The sequence below is a fragment of the Stenella coeruleoalba genome, assembly GCF_951394435.1.
Source record: "Stenella coeruleoalba genome assembly, chromosome: 1".
Lineage (NCBI taxonomy): Eukaryota > Metazoa > Chordata > Mammalia > Artiodactyla > Delphinidae > Stenella > Stenella coeruleoalba.
Window position 1 is genome coordinate 90,735,461 of NC_137169.1, and position 27,282 is coordinate 90,762,742.

Below are 27,282 nucleotides of genomic sequence, written 5' to 3' on the forward strand. Positions count from 1 at the left end.
AATGTCATTATTTTTAATTCTGTAGGTGTAACTATCCCCAATAAAAATTATTACATAGCATGTATTTTGGGTCTCCATCAGGAGTCAAAGTGTCAAATGTTAAATGCAGATGCCAAAAATCTATTGTAATCAAAGACATGCGAAGTAAATTTAGCATCCACCTCAAACACCCTAAAAAATCACCAGGATTAATTAATAGATAATGTAAACTGGCTATATTCTTCGTTCCTCACCAACCCCTTTTTGCATATCTTAAAGCTACTCGAAGCCTCCTCCCAAAGATAACCATTTTTCCCCGAAGGCATACAAGTCAGCATGCTCCTTTGCTGAACCATTATTTATAGAGATCTTTATTATTTCTTAATAACATTTAAAAATTAAGTTGAAATTTGTTAGTTATTAAAGACTCTGATAATTAACATATGGTTGTTGACGATTTTGTTTGTCGATACATGAAATAGTGTAAAATGTCTTAATCAAGATTATCAATAATAAACATTCCGAAATTCATCTATAGTAATGAGAATTCTTTAGGAAAGGTAATATGCAATTAATCAATAAGTAAACAAATAAATAAACAATAAATATTCCAAAAACTTTCTATTTAATGTTTTCCTAATATAAAGCCTCTTGATTTTTAATCCAAATTTCAGAGAATATGTTTATCTCTCAATAGAAAAACTTTGTTTGATGGCTATATGGAAAATATTTATATTTTCATCCCCAAAACTCTATAAAATACTTTTATGAAAATGATGTGCAGGAAAAGACCCAAGTTGCAATGCAAATACAATTGGTATACTGTCAGAATCATACGTAGATATGGGTGGTGCTGAGAGCAGCAAAACAATGTCACACTCAGTGTTACCCTTTCTCTGTCATTGTGTCTTGTCTTCCATGATGCTTTAAACATGTACATGTTTTTGTCTAATGTTGTGTAATTAGTACACAAATTTTTGAGAAAACATTGAAGAAAATTTAGCAATTTAAATGAGAAAAGTGATTAAAATGGAAGAAAATATTTTTCTGCATAAAAAGCAACTAATTTTAACAACCATATAAATGCTTGTAGATCAGAAATCAGTGTTTTAGACATACTAAATCCCAACCAAATAGTTGGTTACTCTAATATGGGTTCATATTTTAGTTATATTTTGGGAAATTTGTTTTGAGTCTTAGGGTTTATATGTAATATAGAATAATATTTTCTTTCTAAAATAATGGAGGAAAAGCTCTTGCTACTATCTTCATGAAGTATATTTATTTAAACAAAGTTTTCTGCAATTAAGTTACTTCATAGCATAGAGAAAGAAAAATATTTCCAAATTATTTATTATCCAGCATAAAACTGTAGGCCATTCTTCCTTACTTTTAATGCAAATATCATAAATAAAGATTAAAAGAGCATTAAAAGGAAATATAGAAAAACTGCATCAATTATAATTCATGTAGTAAGAAGTCAGATAAATAAAGATCTTCTCCATATAATACAAAAAGTCATTTAAAAAATTATACATCTCTATATACTTTTTTAAAAGCAGAAACATTATATGCTTAATGGTATAATATTACAAGCACTTATACTAAAGTCAAGAGTAAGGCAATCATCACCATTACTGTTTTAAATTATTTCAAAAGTTCAATCAGTGTTATGAGACAAGAAAATAAAGTGGGAGGCAAACTTTTTATTATTTGTAGTGGTAGTTTGTAAACTTAGAAACCAAAAACAACAGAAATTTAAATGAGAATTCTTTAATATGGAATAGTACAAAAATCAAAACCCTTCACTTAGACAAATAATAACCAGTTAAGAAGTATAACAAAAGAAAAGATTTTATGTATAACAGCAGAAAATAACATTAATATTTAATTATAAACTAATCTAGAAATAAATATAACTGCATGGAAGAAACATTAAAATTCACTTAAGTATTACAAATAAAAATCTGGATAAGTGAAAAGAAATACCTTTCTCTTGTATTGTCAAATTCAGTATTATAAAGATTCACTCTTTCAAAATTAACACATAAATTAATATCATCTCAATAAAAGACCAACATATATTTCACTGTTCTTGTTCCTTTTTTATGTTTTTTTTAACTTAAAATAAATCTAAATTCACTTGGAAAAATCAACATATAAAACATCCCCAAATAATTTAATTTTAATGTGTGATGGGGAAAACTCTTCCAGTAACATATTGAAATATACTATGAAACTACAGTAATGAAAACAATGTTGTTCAAGCACTGGTATGTATGGAAAAATCAATGGAGTAGAATATATTGGTAAAGAACAGGACTCTAGTGTATATGGGGATTTAGTATACGATGAAGTTGGCCCATATTAGTCAGAACATTTAGAGTTACAAGTGAAAGACACAACTCAAACTGGTTCAGGTAAAAGGGGGACTTTTTTGGCTAATAGAACCATACCATGAAAATGCAAGATTTGTAGCTGGGTCAATGGAAATCAGGGAGTCTTCTTTCTGTGACGATCCCTAGTAATTGTCACAGAGCCTGGCACAGGGAAGACAGGTGATTACTTATCTGTTTACCGAGTGCATAACTTAAGCAGCCTGGATTCAGTGACAAGAATGGGGATGGGGTATGCAGTGGTAGGTAGGTATAAACTTGATTCTCAGTCTCAATCATGAGACAAGAAGTAAAATTGTGTCCAAAAATGTCCATGCCTCAAAAGAAACACAAAACTGGTATCAGAAGAGGGAAAGATACTAGACATGCCCTTGGTCAGGTTTGGGACATAGAATTGGTGGTGGCGGGGTGGGGGGAGATGGGTGGAAGAAGCAAGGCTACAGATGCACAGATTGAAAACTAAATTTATTAAGTGGCAGGAGCAAAGTACAATTTGGAGAGAAAATCACATTTATAAAAGCAAATAAAAAACACTTATAAAAATAACTTGTAAAAAGTCAAATGCATGATATCAATCAAGAAAATAGCTCTAGTTTTAATAACCAGAAAATTTTTAAAGACCTACTATTTATTAAGTGAACTTGCTAAGAAATTTAGCAATCAACAACAACACTGTTGGATTGGTAATGTTATCATTCGCATTTTATGTGAGAAACTGAATCTCAGAAAGGTAAGCAAGTTGCCCAAGATCACATAGGTAATAAATGGTAGAGCTGTGACTGAAGCCCTAGCTCTCTGGCTCAAGAACTCACACACATAAACTTTACACTGAACCTAAGGTGTATGAACATACTTGAAGTGAGAACTAAATGACTTAAAAAAATTATTTTAAACTTATATGTTCCTTGCATATGTACTTGTGTCTGTGTGTGTGTGTGTGTGATCTCACACCACAGCACTAGGGCTTAGAAACTTTCATGTTCTATTATTGTTTAAAATCAAATCTAGGGCTTCCCTGGTGGCACAGTGGTTAAGAGTCCGCCTGCCGATGCAGGGGACACGGGTTCGTGCCCCGGTCCGGGAAGATCCCACATGCCGTGGAGTGGCTGGGCCCGTGAGCCATGGCTGCTAAGCCTGCCCGTCCGGAGCCTGTGCTCCACAACGGGAGTGGCCACAACAGTGAGAGGCCCGCGTACTGCAAAAAAAAAAAAAAAAAAATCTAATCTAATCTGCTTTGTGCTTCCACCCACCTAGGTGGCAAGAAATTCAATGTTGGCCATATTGTCCACTACAATAGCTCAGTAGAATCATACAAAACTTCCAGGCTTCTGTGGTGAAAGAAAACCAGGAAAAATGCCCAGTCCATACTCTATGATGGTTACCATCTTTACTATTGCTCTTTCAGCCACATTGATGCTAGTTTAGAATTCTAAAACTACCATCTATCTGGTATGCCCTGAGGCTTCATATTGACTCGGTAGTGGGTCTTAAATGCCTCTCCACTCATCTCAAGCTCAGCCCTAGAAGTTTTTCCTACTTCTGCCAAGGTTTTATATCCACAACTGCAAGAGCAGTCTGCATGAAATGTCCAACTTCCTTACCAGCAAAGCAAAAGCCTATTATGTTTCCTTGAAATCTTGGACCACTATCAGAAATGTTCCTTTTCTCTATAGTTGAGCAGTAGAGTCTTGACTAAGATTCATGCTACTCTTCAGTCTTCAATTTTGTGCTATAGCTCAGGCCACCCCAAAATGGTGGACAAAGGGATTGTCCAGATACCAAAGTATTGGGATATCAAGAGGCCTACAGAAGCACACCCACAGGTGGCTTAAAGGAAGACAAAGCATCAAGTCTTCAGTTGAGATATAAGTCCCTATCTGTCCTAGATGGTAGAGTACAAAGTTGGGTCACTAAAATCATCTCTCATGCATGATTCCCCTCTCTCCTGGAGTGGACCACCACTTCCCCCTCCTTCTCTTATTTAATTAGCTTTTTTTTTTAAGATTTTTTTTATGTGGACGATTTTTAAAGTCTTTATTGAATTTGTTACAACATTGCTTCTGTTTTATGTTTTTTGGGTTTGGGGCCGCAAGGCATGTGGGATCTTAGCTCCCTGACAGGGATTGAACCTGCGCTCCGTGCATTGGAGGGTGAAGTTTTAACCATTGGATTGCCAGGAAAGTCCCTTTAATTAGCTTTTGACATTGAAAACGGTTGGAGGGAGGGGTTCAGTTCTACCAGGTGGAGCTCAGAGTGGAGAGTTTACTCAGAGCAGGTGCTCCCTGTGCCTTTTCATGCTGGGCCTGAGCCACATTCCCTGGGTCTATGTCTACTCTGACCAAGGCCAAGTCTCTAAACTGTCTAGCCTCAGAATCAACATGTAGAAATCTTTTAACCAGCCCTCTGGTTGGCATTTAAAAAGCTGAGCTGATCAGAAGCTTGTTCTAAACTACTCACAGTCAGCCACAGCACTGAACACTTCTGAGAATCAAATAGCCTCAAACTCTGAGACACTCATCCCATTTCATCATTGTTAGTGTTCCATGACCTCAGATAATTTCCATTCCCCTAGCAGTGAATTCTTTCCAATGTCTTCTCAATCAACCCAGAAGTTTTATCTTCTTCAAAAATCCTTAGTTTGGGAGAGTTTATTATTTTCTTCATTGGAAAAGCAGTCTTCTCTACTTTTAGTCATAACATTTCAGCCTATGTGTAAATGATATTCAGGTTTGGAGAATATGGAAGTTTCCACAAAATACGACAGAGGGCTCCAACTCATTTGATCTGAACTTTAGTCAGAAATACAGCTTTCATTGTGATCCATTATACAAATTTATATGTATTTATAGATGTATAAAATACATATAATAAAAATAAAGCAATAGACTCTTACTATATGTGATGTGATCAGATATTTCCATTTTATTCTATTGTACTTCATTTGATGTCTTAAACAATGATTGTTGTGATTCTCCAAATTGATTTCATAATTCACTAATGGGTCCCAAAAGGCAATTTGAAAAACACTTCTCTAGGACACCAAGGACATTGACTTGTGTGTGTTCCTCTCCCAGATGGAAATGGTTATTTCTGAAATTTAGAGTCTGAGATGGGGACCTAAATATCCACTTTTATGCCCCCCCTACTTCTCTGTAGTCTCTTGGAAATCAAAGAGAAATTAATTCAAAAAGGCTAACTTATCTTCCCTTACCGACCATTCTGCCGATCTTTACATATCTATTCACAGTTCTTAAAATATTCTATAAACTCCCTTCGCATTTAATCTCATCTCAAAATCCACAGGGCTTTATGAGAGTGCCCACTATCCATTAACTGTCCAAAATGGTAATATTTACTATCTCAAAATTAACTGTCCCCAATTCTAAGTATTATAATTAGTCTTCCTTATAAATACATGTTGCACAAAACTTTTTGAAAATCCTCAATTTGTCCCATAAACAATTGGTATTAATTTTACTCCATAATATTCAGGTCTAAGAAATTTCATGTTGATTCATCTTTCTAAATCAACTATCGTCCACAGCTCTACATAGCTTGCTGGAAAGTAAATTCAATTCAGTCAATAATGGAATTCTTCCCCATGAAATATTTTTTAAAAATCCTGACTTTATATGATGTCTGAAAAACAGTCCATCATTATTTCCACCTTATCATCACTCCTTTAGCTTCACATTGCTGTAATTGAGCAATGAGGTTGACTGCCCCTTAGGAACTGGTTCTCTCTGAGTTTAATCAAACTCAGAGATTCCTGTCACCCCAGTCCTCTCCACTGGCCCCTATGTGGCAGCACACAGCAATCTTCAATCCCATTCCCAACATGAGGTAATATATGCCATCAGGACACAGGTTTCTATAGCAAGCAAAATGCCAAAGCCCCCTCTGCAAACTTCATATAACTTCATACCCTTGGACTAGCCACATGTTTCACTCCCACTGAAAACTCACTTTCATTGCCTCCTTCTCTGGGAAAATTCAGCCTAAAAACAGTATTGTTCATTCCCTCTTGAATGTGTTACTTGTGGAAGCTCAGACCTTTAAAAATATAATGAGGACTTCTGACTTTTGAGGAATGGGGTGAACATAGAGAAAGAAGATGCTTTATATTTTCCTCCTAGGTTTCCACAACAGCAAGGAAACCTAGGATACCAGTTTTGTGTGTGTGTGTGTGTGTGTGAGAGAGAGAGAGAGAATATGACAGACAGTGCGGTGATAGAGAAAGAGAGGTAGAGAGAAAGAAAGAGGGATGGGGAGAAAGGAAGTTCTTGTTACAAATTCATTTTAAGTACTTAAGACTGCCATCTTTTGAATAGTAGGAGAAGTTTAATAAGGCAGCATAGAAAAAAGCTACAGAAACTTTTTACAAACATTTTACTTTCTCTTTGTTTCACTAGAATAAATATGAGATTAGAGATTAGATTTCTAATTAATTTCTAAAATTAATTTAATTTCTAAAATTGTATGCCCCATTGAATACATATGAGATTGAAAACAATGTATTAGAGTATATAAATTAATACCAAGAGAATTATAAAATTTTGCTTTATATTACTTCATAAAGAAAATGCTGTTTATATTTTCTGAATAAGCATAGCATTTGATATTTAATCGACTTTGCATTTGTGAGACTTCAAAAGTGGACCTAGTCTAGATTAAGATAACCACAACAGTAAATAGGATAGCAATCAGTCCTGTGTTCTCAGCATGTCCATGAAATGCACACTCATCCTAAGCAATCAAAAGAATTGAGAAAGAGAGAGAGAATAAATAAAATTGAACACTTACAAAACTAAGGAAATTAAAACTATTCTTTTGCTTGCCATAGCCATTCCAATGATCTAATTGACTCCATCTATATTTTTTCAGTTGGTTTCTTTCATTTTTCAAGGTTAACTTTACAGTGGTTTTTTCCAAGTTTCTGTTTCAGCTTAAGAGTGTGCAGTGTTTTAAATGATCAGTTCTAAAATTATTAAAAACATATTTGCTTTTACTATGGATGACCAAATTTTTATGTGTGTGAGTGGCACAAACACACACACAGCATGAATATAGAAAGAATGAAAGTAAAGGAGAAAAGAAGAAAAGAAAAAGTTTATCTTAGAGTTTGAATGGGTGTGGAAAGGCCCAATTGTTCATATTAGTGCTTTAGTTCATTTTGAATTTATATTGATTTCACTAATAACTTTTGCAAAGTTATTATGCAGTTATAACACCCAAATATTAGTAGCCTACAACAATAAAGGTTGATTTCTTCCTCATGTTACTTGTCCTTCAGCGTTCATTTGTACTTTGCTTCATATTGTCTTCATTGCAGGGCCCAAGCTGAAAGAATAGTCCTATCTTGTTTTTATGACAGAGAAGGAAGAGCAATGTTGGAAGCACGCAATGCTGGGAGAAGAGATATACACCACTTTAGTCAGCTTTAGTCTTCTACATGGAGGAAGAGAAATATCCAACTCTAGCACCCTTTAGCCTTCTTGTCCCACCTAAAGGACTGAAAAGCATGTGCAAAAGTACAATCTAGAGGCACAGACTCACTAAACGAATAAGACTTAATCACAGGACTATAAAATACTTCCCTTTCCCCCACACCTTACCACCAAATTACTAAATGTCTATTTACGGCAGTTCCTTTTACCCAGTACATTGAGCACAGCTATCAAGAAAAAAATTACAAGACACATTCAAAGGCAAAAGACACAGCTGGAAGAAACAGACCATCAAAATCAGACTCAGATATGACAGCAATGTTGAGGTTACCAAACCAGGAATTTCAAACAACTGTGATTAATATGCTAAGTACTCTAACAGATAAAGTATATAGCATGCAAGAACAGATGAGCAATATAAGTAGAGAAATTGAAATTCTAAGAAAAATACAAAAAGAAATGCTAAGGATGAAAAACACTGTAACAGAAATGAAGATTGCCTTTGAAGGTCATATTAGTAGACTGTACACAGCTGAGGAAAGAATTCCTAAACTTGAAGATATCTCAATAGATAGCTCCCAAACTGAAAAAGCAAAGAAAAAAATGACTAAAACAAACAAAAAACCAAAAAGCAAAACAACAGAACAAAATATTGAAGAACTGTGGTACACATTACAAAAAGCGTGACATATAGGTAATGGGAATACCAGAAGGAGAAAAGAAAAAGAACAGAATATTTGAAACAAAAATGATTGAGAATTTCCCCCAAATTTATGTCAGACACCAAACCACAGATCCAGGAAGCTTTGCTTTGCTTCCAGGAAGCTCAGAGCATATAAGCAGGATATATACCAAAGCATATAAGCAGGATATATACCAAAGACAACCTACAGATATGCCTATATGATAGGCATATCATTTTCAACCTACAAAAAATCAAAAACAAAGAAAAAATCCTGAAAGAAGCCAGAGAGAAAAAATGCCTTACCCATAGAAGAATAAAGATAAGAATTATATTCACCTTCACCTCAGAAACTATGTGCCACAGACTGAATGGTTGTGCCCTGGCCCCCCCACCACTCAAAAAACTTCATATGTTGAAATCCTAACCCCCCACTGTGATGGTATTTGGATGTGAGACTTTGGAGTGATTAAGTCATGAGGATGGAGCCCTGATAAATGGGTTAGTGTCCTGATAAAAGTGATCCAAAAAAGTAGCACATAGCAAAAAGATGACTATCTGTGAACCAGGAGGCAGGTCCTCACCAGACACCTAATCTGCAGGTGCCTTGATATTGGACTTCCCAGCCTTCAGAACTGTGAGGAAAAAAATCCATGTTGTTTTTTAAACCACCAGCTTATGGCATTTTGTTACAGCAGTCTGAATGAACTAAAACACCAAGAAAGAAGAGTATGGAGCGAAATTTTTAGTGTTGAGAGAAAAAAAAAAATCTTAGAATTCTGTATCCTGCAACATAAAGACTTTTTTTTTTATCCTGAGAATAAAGACTTTCTCAGACAAACAAAACCTGAAGGAATTTGTTACCAGTAGGTCTGCCTTGAAAGAAATGTTGAGTTCTTTAGAGAGAAGGAAAATGGTACAGATAAGAAACGCATATCTATATAAAGAAAGGAAGAGCATCAATAAGTGAAGGAGAAAGACTGTATATTATTATAGTTTTAATCTGTATTCCTTTGAATACTATTAAAATAGTGTTATTTTTCCAAAGTAAAACAATGATAGTCACTTAGTAGCTTTTTTACTTTTTTGAATTTTATAAGCAAATAACATTCTTTTAATTAGTAAATAATTAATATTCCTACAGTGAAAATGTGTTTATTTCAACCAATTATGCTGCTGCAGTTAGACATCATAGCCAAAATAAATAAACTTTGTATAAAACCTAACACCTTATATGGAAATTAACTCAAAATGATCACAGATTTAATTGAAAGATGTAAAATTATAAAATTGTTGGAAGAAGATGAAGAAAAAAAATCTTTGAGAGCTAAGACTAGGCAAGGAATTCTTGGACATGACATCAAAAATACAATTCACTAAAAAAATGTAATCAATAAATTGGACTTCATTAAAATTAAAGATTTTTCTCTGCAATAGACTCTGTCAATTGTATGACAGGCAAGTTAAAAACTGAAAGAAAATATTTGCAAACCATGTATCTAGAATATATAAAGTACTCTTTAGAAAAACAGTCAAAAAGATCCGAAGGATGCAATTAGAAAATGGGCAAAAGACATAAACAGACCTTTCATCAAAGAAAAAATATAGATGGCAGAAAGCACATAAAAAGATGTTCAAAGTCACTAGCCATTAGGGAGACAAAAACCACAATGGAATATCACTATAAACCTTCTAAAATGGTTACAATTTTAAAATAGTGATAAATATCAAATGCTGATAAGGATGCAAAGAAACTAGATTTGTAATACATTGCTGATGGGATGCAAAATGGTACAGCTACCCTGGAAACCTGCTTGGTAGTTTCTGATAAAACTATGTAAACTCATCACATGACCCAGCAATTGTACTCCTGCACATTTATCCCAGGGAAATTAAAACTTATTTTTACATAAAGTCCTATATATAAATGCCCATCGCAGTTTTACTGAAAATAACCAAAAACTGGGGGGAAAACATCCTTCAATGGATGAATGGGTAAACAAACTGTGGTGCATTCATACAATGGAATACTATTCAGAAATACAAAGAAACCTACTTACACATCCAACAACTTGAATGAATCTTAAGGGCACTAAATAAGAAGCCAATATCAAAAGATTATATACTATATTATCCCATTTACATAACATTCTGGAAATGGCAAAATGTAATGTCTTGAAAACGACAAACTTTTCAAGAAGAAAACAGATTAGCGTTTGCCAGAAGATAGTGATGACATAATGGTCAGCACAAGGGAGTTCCTTTGTGGTAATGAAAAATTACTGTATTGTTGTAGTTACATGAAACTATACATAAATTAAAATTGTATAGGAATACACACACACATACATGAGTATATATAAAAACTGGTAAATCTGAATAAGTCCTGTAACATAGATAAATGTATTATACCAATTTCAATTTACTGGCTTTGAGATTATACTATAGTTAGGTGAAATATAAGCATTGCAGAAGCTGGGTAAAAGGTACACAGGGCTCTCTTTATTTTTTCAACTTCCTGTGACTCTATAATTCTTTCCAATTGAAAGTTTAAAAATGTAAAATTTAACAAATTAAAATTTCTCAAACATTTAAACACTGATATAAATGAGTTTAATAAAATTCTCCTTCCATTTGTTAATTTCTCAAGTTTAATATACTGGGTAATTTAAATACTTTAAATGCTATAAGAATTGGAACTTGCAGTCTCTGCTTAGTATGTACTAAGTGGAAGAGTGTTGTACCAAACCTAACATCTAGATAAAGCCAGATGACCTATTAAATCATAACTTTTCTTGAACTTATCAGAGAATTAATGTTGCAGGGCAATCAAATAGCCTGAAATCTGAGAAAGACAAATACTTCCAAAGAAAGACAGGATACAAGCATTGCTTACCCAGGGCAGAGCACAGGAAGGAGAAGGAGCTGGCATTCAAAAACGGATAAGAACAATTTAGCCAAATTCGTAACAAATTGCTTAAATCTGAGTGTAGGATAGTGTGAGAGAATAGAGGCTCTTAGAGTCGGAAGCACCTCATCATATGGGCAGGGCTGGAGTCCAGAGAAAGTCTAATTTGTGGTGAAGATCTGGGGGAGGCGAACAGTCTAGCTGCGGAACAATAGAAAGTCCCACCTGGATCCTTCTTCTCTACAGAATAAAAGCTTAAGCCACTGTGAGAAGAGCAGCAAATTGCCTGTCCAAGTGACTAGATGAAGAACCATTTTGGTTGTGGGGAGAGGGGAAGGAAACTGAACAAATTTCACTCTACTTCTTCAGATTTATATACAGACAGTCCCCAACTTCACAGTGTTTCAACTTAAAATTTGGTTCCACTTAAGATTTTTAGACTTTACGGTGGTGTGAAAGTAATACACATTCAGTAGAAACCATACTTCAAATTTTGAATTTTGATCATATCCTAGGCTAGCCATATGCAGTAGGAATGATACCCTCTGCAATGCTGCACAGAGTCAGTGAGCCTCACCTCCCAGTCAGCTGCAAGGTCAAGAGGGTAAACAACCAATACACTTACAACATTTCTGTACCCATATAACCATTCTGTTCCCATGCAACCATTCTGTATACTTTCAATACAACAGTCAATACAGTAAGTCCCCTACACATGAACCTTCAAGATGAAAACTTTCAAAGATACTAACGTGCATTCGCACGTCCAATCACGTAAGTTAGTTCACATGTCTGGAGTACATTGCCATGTGCGTGCATCCTCTACAAGTGGTTGTGCTTTACTACACAGTACTGTATAGAGTACAGCAGTAAAGTATCTTTATTTCAAGCCCAGGATGTCTGGAAGAAAACATAAGAGCAGTGGTGATGTAGCTGGTACTGCTAAGAAGTACCAGCTGTTGTACTGTACTGATAGGGACACAGTAAAGGGACAAAGTAGGTAATTAAATAGTTAATCTCACTAGAGGATCGTAAGTAAAGAAAGAAGTATGGGAGACCCCTGTAATTTAACAATCACTCAAGAAAGCACATTTGCTTAACCATAAAACCAAGCAGGCTTGCTTAGCAACAAAACCATGCAACAGAAGCACGAACCATGCCCCAAAACAATAAAACAATGGTGGCATGAGACCCACATCCTGCCCAGTGAGCTAATGACCCCAAGGACATGCTCTCTGCACACACAAAAAACAGCAATTTATGGAAAGGTGACATTTCAAAGTGAAAGACCCTCATTCTACTGAGACCTGAAATAATTTTTCCACAGTACCATGACAGTCCTGGCTTGACCATGTAGGGCCAAAAACCTCCCCCACCCAACCTGGAGGAGGAGCTGATGATGGAAGCGTGACGTCTACTCAAGAATGAGGAAGAAGGTGGTCTTTTCCCCCTCTCCACTTTTCCTTTGACTGTAAAATTGTAACCCACTGAGTTCTCAGGGCATGGCACCCTCTCGCCCACCTACTTATAAGTCTCACAAGTGTCCTATTCTAATAAATCACTTCTTATCTATCACTTTGCCTCTCGCTGAATTCTTTCTGCGCTGGGACATATCGGACTGAGCTCCTCAGAGCCCCCGAAACGCCACCTAGCGGTTTCGGCGCTACTGTACTTTTCAAGGTACTGTACTGTAAGATTAAAAATGATTTCTTTATTTTTTGTATTTTTTTTAATGTATTATTTGCGTGAAAAGTATTATAAACCTACCACAGTAGAGTACTATATAGCCGATTGTGTTAGTGAGGGACCTCGGCTAACTTTGTTGGACTTACAAACCAACTGGACTTAACGAACGTGCTCTCCAAACAGAACTCATTCGTATGTAGGGGACTTACTGTAAATTACATGGTATGTCCAACACTTTATTATAAAATAGCCTTTGTGTTGATGATTTTGTCTAGCTGTAGGCTAATGTAAGTGTTCTGAGCACATTCAAGGTAGGGTAGGCTAAGCTATGATGTTTGGTAGGTTAGCACTTTCCACTTACGCAAATTTAGATGGGTTTATTGGGATGTCACCCCATCATAAGTCAAAGAAGATCTGTAAATATAAAGCAAATTATTAATAGGGCAAACAAGTCAATTAGATGTAGGTATAATATGTGATGGACACCTCACAAAATAACATGTGCAAATTATTAATAAACATAAGAAAAGATCCTCAATGCATAATCAGAGAAATGCAAATTAAAATCACAAAAAGTACTACTACATATCAATCAAAAGGACTGAAATTAAATATACTGATATCATCAAGTATTGGGAAGTATGTGGAACAACTGGAACTCTCATACATCGTTGGTTGGGAGTATAAAATGATAAAACAAATTTTGAAAAGCTGATAAAACAAATTTACAATTTGACCACCAATTCTACTCCAAGTTATTTACTCAAGAGAAGCGAAACCATATATCCTACACAGATTGTTTTCATGACTATTCATTGCAGCTTCATTCATAATAGCCCAGCAACGGAATCAACCCAAATGCCCATCAATTGGTGAATAACAAATTAATGTATATATCTACAATGGGATTACTATTCAGCAATAAAAAGGAAATACTGATATATGCAACAACATAGATGAACATCTATCCTGTTAGAAAGTTTTCCTGAGAATCATCTGTACTCCCGTACTCTTTTTTTTCTTAACATATAAGGAAGGTAAGGATGCTGACAGATAAGCCATGGTATGAGAAAGCTTATAATTGTCTGATACAGAAAAATTTCACCACGAGGGGAAGAATGCCCAGACCACAAAGCCAGGGGTAGAATAATGGAGGACCTGAGCAATTGGTGCCATTTAAATCTTTTAGTTTTCACACACACACACACACACACACACACACACACACCACAATAAATAAATGGGCCTAGTTCCCTTTTCTAGGTACCTAGGATAAAGCAAGTTTAGTGCAAGGGAAGTTTGCAAGTATATTATGGAACAAACTGTTTATGAAATACTAAATCTATCTCAGAAGTCATTCTGTAACAGGTAGGAGGAGACATTCCAGTCAGAACATATATGAGTCATAGAAATGAAAATCATGAGATAATTAGACCCAATATTATAGAAGGCCTCATATACCAAATGGAAGAGTTTAAATTTGATGCAGTACTAGGGCTCCTCAAATTGTTCTGCCTAACTGTCCCTAATAGCAAAGAGGAACATAAATATATGGGCCTCAGGGTTCTAGAAGGATACTTAAAGCTACATGCCACTAGTTAAAATTACTTTGAAGTCTCATTTGTTATATTTAAAATTCAGGAGAAATTTGTATGTTAATAATCAATACAGGACATATTTATTACTTATCAAAGTATCAAACTTCTTCCCAAACATTCTTGTGATATTGACACTACGTAAAGTATGCTGGGTTTATCCTGTGGCATTAAAGCATGCCACAATGTATCTCCTGAAGTACGCACACCATTGTTTCAAAAGGGTGGCATAGGCAATAGGTGGATTTTTTACATTCTTACACAGAGGTGAAAGTGCATGCTTAGAAAGTTTGCATGAAAAATAATGCCTCAAACTTTATTTTTGGCAAAGAACTTTCATATTTGACCCTTACATTAACCTATGGCAGTATGGCAGAGAAAGTATATTCATGTCCATTTATAAATAGATTAGGAAATTGAGACATAGAGAATTGAAAGTGCACAGTTAATTAGCAGAAGAGCCAAGAAGAGAATGTGTTTTGTGACTCTGAATCCAATGCCAATTCTATAATCCCTAGTCACCCTAGAGCAAAATATACTATAAAACTAATTTATCTTGGATCACATTCAAGAGAATTTTGTTGTACCTATAGTAAAAAGATAGATTTACCCTTATAGGTCATCCTAACATATTCTCTGAGGTTTTCTAGTGTAGTAAGTTTTCGCATATCAAATTTGCTAGGTGATATCTGCTACAAAAACAGATGTGTTTTTCTTAATGCTGAAATGTTACTGATTATACTTAAAAGAATGAAACTGACCTGCCCAAATTCACTTGAGCAAAAAAAGAAAAAGAAAAAATGCCCCCCACCAAATCTCACTGAAACTAGTCAATATGTCAGAGACACATTTTTTCTAAATCATCTGAGAGTTCTCACTGCTATTTTCTTACTTTTTAGAACTTCAGTGGCCAAATACTCAAAGAACCCACCACAAATGAGTAAGGACTCAATTGTATTCTTGCTCTAAGAATTACCTTGCTCTAAGAATTCTTGCTCTAAGATTACCCTCTGGTTGGTTGTTTGTAAGATACTAACTTGCTCTATTTGCACTCACAGAATTCTATCCTCCTTGCTACCAACTTCTGTCTCTCTCAGAGGGCCCACCTGTCCAGAACCACTAAGAAAGTTTTTTATTTTTATTATTGTTTTTTAAAAACACTTACTCCTTTGACTAGAGCCAGAAGCTTTGAAGTTTGTTGTTGATAACAAACCTGCACCTGATGGGCAACCTGGACATTTGACTGAATTTTCCACTTGGACTACCTCAAAAGCATTATCATACCAGTCTCTGGTTCCAATGAGGACAGACTTCCTGGAGTACTCTGAATTGGATTCTCTTGGCCTACTGGGCACAGAAAATCCTGCCAAATTAGGCTTGGATTCCTGGACTCCTGATTTACAAAAAGCACAGAGTAGCGTATTTGATATCCATGACCTTCTTTCATATCCACTGATAGCAAAAGTTGCTTGTTTTCCTCTGATCTTATTAGCAAAAATCCTTTGAAAAAAACAGGAAAGGAGTAGAGATGATAATAAGAGAATGAGATAAGTAGCTAACTTTGAAAGTAGTTCCCAAAAGAAATAAACAGGAATTTTGGCTTAGAAAGATAAAATTTTTTCAGGAATTGTATTTTTGTTTTCGTTTTTATTTTTCTTGATAACTAGGTTGACAAAATTAGGAAGCTAAGAATTTAATCAGTGTTCTCATAGGACTTATAAATGCCAATATATTTTTCACATATTTCTAGCATATGAGATTTCACTGATAAAAACCTACTAATTACATTTAATTTTATGTGTTTATGTTTAGGGATAATATTCACCATTTCTGTGAATAAAATTCATGGTAAGAACCCAGTGAGAATATGTGTTAATGATGCCTTAGAAACATATCCTGAAAAGGAATAAATAATTGTCAGGCAAAATAGTGATTTAAAAGACTAGTAGTTTCTAAACTTTGCTCAATATTGGAATCACCTGGGAATCCAGGTGACATTAGTACATTAAGAAGTACTAATGTCTGGGGCTTCCCTGGTGGCGCAGTGGTTGAGAGTCCGCCTGCCAATGCAGGGGACACGGGTTCGTGCCCCCAGTCCGGGAAGATCCCACATGCCGCGGAGCAGCTGGGCCCGTGAGCCATGGCCACTGAGCCTGCGCTTCCGGAGCCTCTGCTCCACAACGGGAGAGGCCACAACAGTGAGAGGCCCCCCGTACAGCAAAAAAAAAAAAAAAAAAAAAAAAGTACTAATGTCTGACTCACACCCTCACATTCTTAGTTAATTCATATGAAGTGCAACCTGAGCATCAGGGTTATTAACAGCTCTCTAACTAAATAGCTAGTCTAGTGGAATCAAAACTACACTGAAGTCCTGAGTTCAAATCCAATCTTTTTTCCTATGGACTGTAGAGTTTTGAGCAACTCAGATGACCTCTCCAAGTCTTTCTTTCCTAACTGTAAATACAGGATATTGATAATATATTTTCTCTCTCTTTCATAGGGATTTCACGGAGATTAAATAAGATGCTATACAGGAAGTCACTTTAGAAACTATTGCCAAGTTAAATGTAAAGTGATACATAAACAGGAGTTTTATATATATATTTATATATAGAAATTTATTATGTATAAAATATATTATATATAAGGAAATTTGTTGTATTATATATGATATATAAAGATATTTATTATAATGAATTGGCTTACAAGATTATGGAGGCTGGCAAATCTAACATCTGTAGTGTAGGCAGGCAGGTTAGAGACCCAGGAGAGCTGATGTTTTAATTCAAGTCCAAAGCCCATCTGCTATAGAATTCTTTCTTGCTCAGGAGCAAGAAAGAATTCTTATGTCATTCAGGCCTTCAACTGATTGGATGACACTCACTCACATTATGCAGGTCAATTGCCTTACTTAAAGTCCACCAATTTAAATGTTAATCTCATCTAATATAACCCTCACAGATATAACACCCTATATAATACCCAGAATAATGTTGACCCAATATCTGGGCATCCCATAGCCCAGCCAAGTTGACACACAAAATTAATCATCATGGTATTATTATTACCATTTTTAACAAGCTACCTAAAAAGTGGAAGTACTAGACCAATTAAATATGTAGGATTACAACTACTGAGTTGCATTCTTGGGCCTTATCTTCACCTCAGCTTTGCTCCAAGTATGTTGACATATATTGTGATTTGAAGGACAACAAACAGAGCCTTGCTCAAATCATCAGGGAAAAAAGTCAAGGCTTCAACTATAAGTGATTTTCCCCCCCTTAACTCCGTAGTTACACCTCAGAAAAAATATCTGTTAGATTCCAGTGGCACACAAGACTGGCCATATGAGTAGGTGGTATGATCTGAGAAATACCAAGAGACCCCACCTGCCAAATATATCTTCCCTTAGGGACATTCCTGGAATTCTCATGGTTAGAGACAAAACAGAAAGACCCTTTTAAAATGCACTGAAGTGTTAGCGTATCATGGATTGGATTAACAGGTTGACTAGAACATGAATAAAAATAGCTTTTCAAGGTGGAAAAAATGGTTACTCTCTCATCTTTGCTCTAACAAACATGTTTTTCTTTACCAGGCAAATTCAGTCTGGCTAAATTAGTCTACTTCTTTACCTGAAATCTGATAGATCTTACACTATTGGCTATTATGACTTTACTACCTGTTTCCTTACTACCTTCTTTATATATTTCTAAACGGCCACATCTGGTTTTCCACAATAGAACCAATAATAAGCTTTAGAGAGATTTCCTCATTTTCTTAGTAAACATTGGTGGAGTTTCGTGTATCCTTGTTTTTATCAGTTAGAAAAGCATAAAGTTCAGATTTTAATCTAAAAAAAGGATACAAATTGCAAATAGAGAGCTGCCAAATCAATTGGTATACAATAATATCTGCAATTAAAGCTCTAAAGTGAAAGAGAGATTTTTTGACAAATATTTCTATGATGTTATAGGAACATTTTAAAAATTTATTTCTTTTTTTAAAAAATATTTCATGCAGCCCTGGAAATTAAGGACAAGGTTTCTATCCATCTTTAGCTCTTGAACCTCATCCTAAATATTAGTCTCTGAAACTCCCTGGAAAAAAATCACCTTCGTCCAATTTAAAAAATAAAGATATTTTCCCTCCACTGAAGACATATGTCTAATAGCCTCTTCCCAGGCACTGCTTCCTGTACTTTTCGACCTCATCAAAAGGTGCATTCTAACTTCACTGTGACCTTGGCTAATGCTGCTGAGCATTTATAACTTCCTTCCATAACTCAAAGCCTACCATCATTTCCAGAACTGACCCAGTAATCTAGTACTCCTCTTTGAGTGATAGGTTCCTGCACCATGGACATCCTAACATTATTAAACAGGTGAAATACATGGTAGGTTATTTTTGGTTTTGTTTTTTGGGGAGGTATTATATACCAAATCAAATGTGCTCTCTCCAGCTGTTCAAGATGCAGAGAAAATTGCTGTACCACATGATCCTTATAGTAAGGCAGATTAAGTGATATCAGAATGTCTCTGGCTGATTGGAGCCTTTGGCAATTCATATTAAGAAAATCATAGCTCAGTCTCACAGACTTTGAAGCAACCTTCTTCTTTAGTAACTATTCTCCCTTTAAGAAACAGTTCTTGGTTTAGTATTGAAACAGATTGACCATGGAACAAGTAACTATGTGATCTGAGCTGTTCATCAAAATTGGGTAACCTATTAGGCACCAAAACATAAAGTTCAGCATGTATAAATGCCCTTATTCATTAAGTAGAAGTCAAGTATATATAGATCAGGCTAATAAAGCATCAGATGTTCTCACAGCACAGGGAAACTTTGCCATTTTTCCCACTGCTGCCATATTAAGAGGTAGAAGTCCTGATGGTTGAAAAACTCTATAAATATACTAAAAACCATTGACTTATACACATAAATTAGGTGAATGCAGCAAAAAGAATAAATCTTAATGTATGCAAATTTAAAAAAATGGTTTAGAGGATCTGAGAATCTCAGTATGGAAAACAGAATGTTATAAAAGAATCTAATGTATTATGAACCAACATGCACACATACTAACCAGATGTATGAACCAACCTCACTGAAGGGGGTGAGAGAAAGAAGTATTGACTTAAGACTTTAGAAAGAGTGGAGACTTGGTCTTAAAGGCAAAATGAACTGTACCTAGGCACTGTATTCTACTTGATGAAGTTGTTCCTGATAAGGGTACAAGTTAATAATTCTGAAATCACAACTGAACAATTAAGTAAGTACATGGCAGATTATGGAAGCCAAGTTTCTCACTGTTGAAGAGGGAGATTATAGATAGGCAAGGAGAGGAGACTATAGTGATCCATGTGATAATGGATTAGAGTTGAAGACAGTATAAACTCAAGTTTTGCTTAATATAGATACATATGGATACATATATATACACATACACACACACAGACATATATATTGTATACAAACATATCTCAGTCTGTCAGCTGAGAGGGTCTAGACAACTCAATAGCAATGAGCACCCTTAATGCCAGGATATTGGGTTCTAACACTATTTTCCAATAAAAGGAACCTGGGATCCTCGGAGAAATGGCTGATTCTACGACTGGGACAGGAAATATATAAGATGAGCCTGTAGTATCTTGTAGTGTACATCATCTTTGTAGTGTAGAAAGTAAGAAAGTATTTAAAAAACAAAACCTCACAATGTGGTTGGCATGCTAAAAAGAATACAGGAGGGGCTTCCCTGGTGGCGCAGTGGTTGGGAGTCTGCCTGCCGATGCAGGGGACACGGGTTCGTGCCCCGGTCCGGGAAGATCCCACATGCCGCGGAGCGACTAGGCCCGTGAGCCTTGGCCGCTGAGCCTGCGCGTCCGGAGCCTGTGCTCCGCAACGGGAGACGCCACAACAGTGAGACAGGCCCGCGTACCGAAAAAAAAAAAAAAAAAAAGAAAAAAAAAAAGAATACAGGAGCCACATGAAGAGGTCCCAATGGCCAAATGCTAGAACAATTTGAACAATAAAATTAAACAGTATTGGATTATAATCCAAAGTAAAAATAGAATCCATAAGTCCATGCTGATATAAACAAATGATTGAAAAATAAATAAATGGAGAAGAAACAAATCTGCCATACAAAATAATTACTATATATTTCAATATATGATATATTAACATGCATAGTAATTTATATAAGTACATAGAAATATAAAAATGTTGACTAACATATTTATATATATTTATAAAATATAAACTAACATATTTATATTTTTCATTACTAAAATGAAAAATTGTTTTTAGATACTCTACCCTCAAGGAGCAGGCATATATAACTCCTCACTCCTTAAGTATGGGCTGTGCATAGTGACTACTTCCAAAGTGTCTAGCATGGAAAAAGAGGGGGAAAAAAAAGAATAACTTTACAGTGGAGAAACCTGAAAAACATTAGCTCAAGCCAGGTGATCAAGGTTAACATCAACAGTGATAAATCATGTTGATAGTATGTAGCCCTAATATGATGTAATGAGAATGACCCTTTACCTCTGTGGATTTCTCCAAAAAACATTATCCCAGTGTAAACATGAGAAAAACATCAGAACAATTCCAACTAAGGGACATTCTACAAAATACCAATATTCCTCAAACTGTCAAAGCCATCAAAAATAAAATCTGAGAAACTGTCACAGCCAAGAGGAGACTAAGGAGACATGACAATTAAATGTAATGTGATATCCTAGATAGGATCTTGGATCAGAAAAAGAACATTAGGGGAAAACTGAGGAATCTGAATGCAGTATAGTTAATAAAAATGTATCAATATTGATTAATTATGATAAATGTTCAATACTAATATAAGATGTTAATGATAGGGGAAACAGTGTAGAGTATGCCAGAATACTGTACTATCTTTGCAATAATTTTGTAAATCTAAATTTTTTCTAAAATTTAAAAAGTTATTAAATATTTATTTATATTATTACATTTTAAAATAATATTTTAAGATGGTTAGCTTATATGTGTAAGCATGTTGTGGTTGACATTTATTATCACTATAGCCTATCTATCATCATTGTTCCCTAGAATGGATTAGATAAAGGGATCTTTACAATATTTTGAATTAAAATAAACTATCCACAATAGCACTATGAAAAAGTAGCATTATTATCCCCCTTTTACTGTTAGCCACACAATTGGTAAGTAGTGTATGTGAGACTCAAATCCAGGTACCTCTAACTCCATACGGTGTGGTTTAAAGTATTCTGTCAGACCTCTTCCCCAAACCATACACATGTGGTAAAAATAAATAAATAATTTTAAAAAAGAAAAAGAAAAAAAACTATCAAAGATATGTACTCAGAGACAGTAATTTTTCTTTGATGAGTAAATGCACAATATTTTACATGTCAAATATTGTTAGTATCTATTATGCTAATTGTACCACATTCGGGCATAATTTTTATGAAGTCCAATAGACTTCACTTACTCTTTTTAAGATTAAGAAATAAAGTATGCTGTTCTCTTTTTTCCAAGAAATAATTAATATTTATTATATTTGAATGGCTTTAATAATTTTATGAAACTCTTCACTTTTTTAATATATTTATAGTGAATGGATGACTAGAGATTAAACTAGCAAAGTATTTCTCTAAAATCTTGTAATTTTCATTTTTTTTCACTTAAAAAAACAGGTATTATATAATAATTTGTCAGTATTATTTTACTTACTTGACTATATAAAGAGCTATTTAGCTTTCAGCTAATATTTGGAATAGATATGGCTAGATATTTAAGTTCTTTTTTTCTTGAATTGTACAGGATAGAGTGAACATTGGATCTTATGTTTCTTAAACTTCTGCATTTATGTAAATAAAAATGATACCAAGCCAAGTAAAATTCCAGTTTGGTGAAGCTGAATTCCAACAGAAGAACAAGAACCCTTTCCACATGTACAGATGAAAGGAGTCTGGTAGATTCTAAGTCTTATTTTTTTCTTTTTATAACTACTAATTAGGAACAGTGGCTATAAAACAAAACCTAAATCTATGCAATGGAGAAACCTAATTAAGACTTCAGCTCTATTCTTCTAGGAATATATATGCTAGAAATACCTTATTTGGTTCTTAACTAGCATGAAAAATCTGATCTCCAAACCGACCCACTTCATAAATATAGTTGTAAATATCAAATTCCCCCAGCTCACTTTATGGTATCATGTTAAAATACTAGTAGGATCTAACCTCTCTTCTTAGATTATAACTCACTTGAAGGCAAAGACCTCAAACTTGCTGGGACTCACAATCAGCATTTATGTAATAACCAGAAACTACAGTGAAAAATCCCTTCCTGAACTTCTGTGGTCATTCTCTAAAAGGCCCCAGTGGTACTCAAGATAACCTAATCAAATGACTAGGGACCAACTACTGCCTATTTCCTTCCAAAACATAATTTGACCAAGGCTACTCAATAATGGGATGGGAAAAGTCACAATATCAAGACTATTCTGTCACCCACAGAGAGATGTTGAAGTCATTTCTCTTCCAGTTATCAATAGTACTAATCTCTATCTCTCTAGAGTCATTGCTATATCCAAAAAGGACAAGATAATAATTTATAAGTGCACCAAAATTTCAAAAGTGTTTTACAGATATTAATTATCAGGTCTAACAGGACAGCAGGAGGAGCCAGTACAAATAACCAGCAGGAATGGTCCACACGGTGTGGGCCGGCGGGGTGGGGGGATTGTTCAGTGCCCTTCTAAGGCACATATAAGTACAAATACTACGTGAATATTTTTACCTGGGCTGTTCCCTCCAAACATTTTTAACAGGGCACAAACCCATTTTAGAACACCTGTACCTTGTTTGTATAACACTAAAAGATGTATTTATTGTCACTTATTTGATGAAGGCATTGAAACAATGTAAATCCAATTTTGTGTTTAATGTTACATAGATCTACATCAGTCCTTCCCAAAGAAATGAGTCTGTCATATTTGCAAAGAAGCAACGTGATATTGCATAGTACATGAAAGGACAATGGTCTCAATAGTGGGAGATTTTTACTCCAGCCATGACTTTTTTACTGGCATTTGCAAATCACTAAATCTCTGATTTCCTCAACTTACCTATATTTAAAATAAAAGAGAAAAATCAATAAACAGAAAAAATAAAACAGCATTTTTTCATAATAAGATAAATATTGAAAAAATAGAATTTACTGAATTAAAGTGAAGATTTGCAATTATTTTTCTCCTATGTGAAATTTTTATTATTAAAGCATTGTGTCCTATATTATATTTAGTTAAAAAAAATTCTTGTCTCTTTATTCTAAACCGTAAATTCCTAGAGGCTAGATACACTTTCTCTTCTCTTTCATCATCCAAGTCAACTTCATGAAATAAGGCCATTGTCAGTCTGTTTCTCTCCATCTACTCTGAAATACTGGCACAAGCAAGAAGCCACCATGTGATTCTCCCCTAAAATCCAGATTGGTGTGACAAACTCCTCGCTTGACATCTATTGAATGTCTAGTAGGCGTTTTAAATCTAATATGCCCAATTGCAACCCTTGCTTGACAACTTCATTACTTTTCTAGTGCTGTGTAACAAATCACAACAAACTTAGTAGCTTAAAACAATACCCATTTATTAACTCACAGTTTCTATAGGTCAGAAACCTAAGCATGGAGTAGCTGAGTTCTCTGCTCAGGATCACATAAGGCCAAGATCAAGGTGCTGGCTGGGGTTATGGTCTCATCTGGAGGTTGGTGTACTCATCCAAACTCATTCAGATTGTTGACAGAATTCAGTTTATTGTGGATGTATTACTGAGGCCCCCATTTTCTTGGTGACTATCATCCAGGGACAACTATCAGCTCCTAGAGGTTGCCCTCAGGTCTTTGCTTTGTGACCCCCTTCCTCTTTCAGCATCTCAGTTTGCTCCTTGTTTGAGGCCAGCAGGAGAGTAACACTTCACCTGGTTAGATTAGGCCCATACAAGTTAATCTCCCTTTTTATTAATGCAAAGTAAACTGATTTGTAACCTGATCATGGGAGTGATATCTCATCCTACTTATGGTTCCTGTTCACACTCAAGGAGAAGAGTTTATACAAGGCATGCACACGATGGGGCAGGAATCTTGGTGGTCATCTTAGTCTTCTACTCACCACCCCAACTTACCTCCAAACTTCTTTTCTGTGAGTCTTCACATCACTAAATTGTTCAAGCCGAAAACCTCTTTTTCTCACAACCTATAATCAAGCTACCATGAAATTCTGTGAGCTCTACCTCCAAAACATAACCTGAATCTGTTGTCTCTTTCTCTCCATTAATTCTCTCTACAGTGCTTTCTTCATGCAAAGCAGAATGACTTTAAAAATAAAGTCACTCATCCCTTACTTATTTTTATTTATGACTCCTATGCAATCCTCATCCCCTAACCAGTGAAGCCTTCAGTCTCTACCAGAGACACTGGCAAACACCCCCTCATCCCCTCACAAACACTGACCTGTGAGGCCCCACTCTGGTGCCCCAGCTTCTGGCCACCTTCCCGTAGTCACTCCCCATGCCCCTCCCCTCTCAGTGCTAAGAGTGTCTTCATGCCCTCTCCCAGTCCTGCTCCTGCCCTCTGCTTCCCCAGAGGGGTAGATATTAATATTAACCTTCCTCCAGCACTCTCCCTCCCCTCCACCTCCCTGTAATGGGAGACTAAACTGCCTACATTTTGCAAATAAAAAAAAATATTCCCCTACTTTCATAGGGGAATGCAGAGGCCCTGGCTGGGTCCTTGTCTCTGTGTATAAATTGTACACACAGTGAAGAAAAATAATTTTTTTAATAAAATCATTTTACCTTCTTTTGGCTTCATTCCTCACTTTGATTAAAAGCCAGACTCCTAAACAGGACCCACAAGGCCCTATGTGAAGGCCTCTCTGAAGGGATACAATTTAATATTTAAAAGACTGACTAGAGAGAGAAAGCTTTGTGACCATCACAGGAAAGAATATGCCAGGCAAAGATGGCTAATGCACAAATCCTGAGGCAGAGATAAACCTGGTATGTTTGAGAAACTGAAAGAAAATAGTATGACTGAGACCATTTGTAGTGGGGAAGGGGTGTGCTAATCATAGTTTCTGACTCCTCCAGGAAAAATAAGTGTCAGGAAAGTTATTACATGACTGGTACCAATGTAATTCAGCAATGGTTTTCTTTGTCTATGTTTAAGCTGTTAGTTGTATGGGGGTGCTATGTTTAAGCTGTTAGTTGTATGGGGGTGCTTTGTGGATTCTTTGGAAATCTCTGAACTCTGAGGTTGTCTTTACCCTTTTTATTTTTTTTGCCTCACTGTGGCTTGTGGGATCTTAGTTCCCCCGACCAGGGGTTGAACCCATGCCCCCTGCAGTGGAAGTGTGGAATTTTAACCACTGGATGGCCAGGGCCAGGTATGTCCCTGAACTCTTAGGTCTTATACCAACAGTTTCCTTGATAAGGGCAAATACATCTCCACTCGGTGGTTAATCGTGATACCTCTCCTTATAATTTATCTCTTTCTCTTGCAGTCACTACCATTTACATAGGACTCTTGGAGTGGGTCTAAGGCAGCTCCAACAGGCTCTTTATTACATGGGCCACATCTGAAGCAGAGGAAACATGCAACTTTAATTTACTCTTGGTAGGAATGGAGTTAATTCCTACCTGCATCCTCTAATATACTGCCATAAGCAGCTTCAGCCAGACTTTGTTGTTTAGATTTCTTAGATGTGAATTAGACACTTGTGAATGTCTCTATTCCAAGCTGTAAAGGACACTTATTGAGTTCTATTTGTATTCTTCTTGATGTTCCTCTCACTTGACATGAGGTAAGTGGGAAGCCATCTATTCCCACTTATGGGGGACTGATAGAACCCGGACAATTCTTTTCAATTTCCTACTTTCTGGCTGAATTATTAATTTCACTTACATAAACACTGACCTTTCAAAAGCTGATTTTTAATCACTTGCCTTGTAATTCCTACATGAGTTGTATTGTACCTCTCTTTACATGGTGGGAATAGAATGCATACTTAAGAGAAAAAATTCTGGTGCTATTTTGCTGGGGTTTAACTCCTGGCTTTTTCATTCACCGTAAGTATGACCTTGGTCAAGTTATTTAAACTTTCTGTGTGTCAGTTCCTTGATCTGTAAAATACAGATAATAACGGCAAAAATTTCATAGGGTTATTATGAGAATTAAATTAACTATATACACATGCTTATACACAGTTCTACATATATAGCCAGCTGCATATACATACAAACACAAATACACACACAGCTAAATATATATATATGCTGTATATTATATATATTGTATATCAGTATATGATATATATCAGTATATACTTCTGTATATATTTATATACATATATATACCAGTGTTTGTATGTTTACATATGTATTCATATTCACTAATAAATACTATATGTACTTGTAACCTACTATTTTGTTCTCATTGTACAAACTCGAGACAAAAATCTCATTTTAAGATGGCATCAAAAAGCATGAATAAATAAAATATGACAAATCATAACTAAAGTATGTAT